The following is a 2,870-nucleotide window of genomic DNA, read 5'->3' as shown; positions in this document are numbered from 1 at the left end:
CAAACTGCTTCGTAGAAAAAAAGGCTTCTGCTACAGGCAACAAATACATCTTAAAAAAAAATGGTCCAAATTAATTTATGGTGTGTCTCCATTGCATCTTGATGTTTAGGGCTGTTGGTAATAATTTGGGCCTCCAAGTTTAACCTAATTGTGAGTTCACCTGTGGAAGAGTGGATAAAAGTTTACAAAAAGTTGCAATCACATTATCAGTGTTGAGGGGAAAAGGTGCAAAAGGGAGCCAGTGACTGAATTAGTCCAAAAAGACGTATTGAAAACTCAGGGACTATGTTAAGACCATGACTTGTAAATAACAGAAGAGTGAAAACAGAAATCAATGAACCAAAATTGGTGTGTCAGAAATTAGCCTAACTGGTGAACAAAATAATGAGGATGGCTTTTTCCACTCATCACTCCTTTTGGGGCCCTTATAGAAAGAAGTTGGGGGGTGGGGGATGAGCTGAAGCAGCAGCTGTCTGTTAACAGACGCTGAAGTAAGATTTACCAACATGGCTGCTAACCCCACCATCTCCTGAGATCCCAGGATCTTCCTTAACACTGTCAGACCTTCTTCATCCTAAGAAAGGTCCTGACCAGGCCAGGCCAGAAAGAGGGATCTAAATGGATCTAAATTAGACTGGTGGAAATGGCAAACACCATCTGTGATGTATGTATGTGTGACACACACACACACACACACACACACACACACACACACACAAGTTTCAGAGTAACAGCCGTGTTAGTCTGTATCCGCAAAAAGAAGAACAGGAGTACTTGTGGCAGTTAGTCTCTAAGGTGCCACAAGTACTCCTGTTCTTCTTTTTACACACACACACAGTGTATCGTTTTCCTTCCCTACTGAGATAGAGTAGGCCTTTTTAGGTCTCATTTGGAAATTTGCAGACATCCTTGCCCTTTAGAAGTCCTTCCAATTATGGAGACATTCAATCTCCAAGTGTTTCAGAAAAGTTTAATAGAGGTCTGCCTTGTCTGTGAAGGTTAAGCACTACTAGACCCTAGGTCAGGGTTTATCTTTAACCCCTCGCTGCTGCAATTGGCTAGTACCTGACCAATCAGGCTCTTGTGGGAGGCCGAGGTTCGCAAGCTATCTTCCTCTTGGTGGCTGTTGCCCGACTCAGTGAACTCTAAGGCACACCACCCTCCCTCCTGGTTGAAACTCCTTCCTGTGATAAACTCTCTCTTTTAAGCTCATTGCCTGAAAGTGGAGCAGACTGCAGGTGTGTCTATGTAGTACAGGCTGAGCCCTGAGGAACTTGTTCTAGCCTTTTCTTGATTGGGATGGGGTGAGCTCTATCACACCCTCATTATTTATTCTCTTTCCTATCCCTCTTCTTTTGTCTTCTGTTTAATAAGAGTCTGGCTTAGCTGGCCAAGATTGGATATTTTGCAACACTGCTGTAAGCCTGTGACCAAACAGGCTTTTAAAAGCAATGCCCTGAACAGCCTGATGCTCTTACAAGTTTGCCATGTCTCAGAGTGGCTGATAAAACCATGTGCTATGCCTGTATTTTTCCAGCAATGAGACTGCAAGTGATAGTCAACATCAGAGACAGAAATTGCATTTTCTTCTTTTCTCTCCCCTCTTGTGTATGTTTGTCTTACTTTGCCAACTTTACACAGCTAGCAACCCTATGTTTTTGTTAATTGCACAAACCCAAACACGCTTGCCCCGCCTCTTCCCCAAGGCCTTGCCCTGGCCCTGCCCCTTATCTGAGGCCCCACCCCCACTCACTCCAGCCCACCTCCCTCTGTTGCTCACTCTCCCCCACCCTCACTCAATTTCACTGGGCTGGAGGAGAGGGTTGGGGTGCGGGAGAGGGTGTGGGTTGTGGGCTCTGGGAGGGGGCTGGGGCAGGTGGTTGGGGTGGGGGATGGGGTTCAAGGTGCTGGCTCCGGCCAGGTGGTTCCTGAAAGTGGCGGCATGTCTGGCAGTGGCTCCTAGGCTCAGGGGTGGGCAGGCGGCTCTGCATGCTGCCCCTGCCTGCAGGCACCACCTCCGCAGTTCCCTTTGGCCGCAGTTCCGTTCCCAGCCAATAGGAGCTGCAGAGTCAGCGCTCAGGGCGGGGGCAGCGCACAGAGACTCCCTGGCAGTGCATCCGCCTAGGAGCCGCTGCTGGACATGCTGGCCGCTTCCGGAAGCGGTGCAGAGCCAGGGCAGGTAGAGAGCCTGCCTTAGCCCCGCTGCACCACTAAACTTTTAGTAGCCTAAAATCTCCTGGATTGGCTTCAGTAGCATCCGGGAGATCAAGCCCAATTCCAGGAGACTCCCGGCCAAACCGGGAGGATTAGCAACCCTACAAAAATAGTAGGTCCAGCCCAGCTCAACTAAATTTTTCTCTTTGTCTTCAAAAAGGAAACTGACTAAGGCCTGGTCTACACTAGGTGTTTATGTCGAAGTTATCGCCGTTACATCGAATTAACCCTGCACCCGTCCACACTGCAATGCTATTTAGTTCGACATAGAGGTCTCTTTAATTCGACTTCTGTACTCCTCCCCGATGAGGGGAGTAGCGCTAAATTCAACATGGCCATGTCGAATTAGGCTAGGTGTGGATGGAAATCGACGCTAATAGCTCCGGGAGCTATCCCACAGTGCACCACTCTGTTGACGCTCTGGACAGCAGTACGAGCTCGGATGCTCTGACCAGCCACACAGGAAAAGCCCCGGGAAAATTTGAATTTGAATTCCTTTTCCTGTCTGGCCAGTTTGAATCTCATTTCCTGTCTGGACATCGTGGCGATCACAGCAGCACTGGCAACGATGCAGAGCTCTCCAGCAGTGATGGCCGTGCAGTCTGTGAATAGAAAGAGGGCCCCAGCATGGACTGATCGGGAAGTCTTGGATCTCA

Source organism: Malaclemys terrapin, chromosome 2 (assembly GCF_027887155.1).
Source record: "Malaclemys terrapin pileata isolate rMalTer1 chromosome 2, rMalTer1.hap1, whole genome shotgun sequence".
Lineage (NCBI taxonomy): Eukaryota > Metazoa > Chordata > Testudines > Emydidae > Malaclemys > Malaclemys terrapin.
This window is presented reverse-complemented; position numbering follows the sequence as displayed.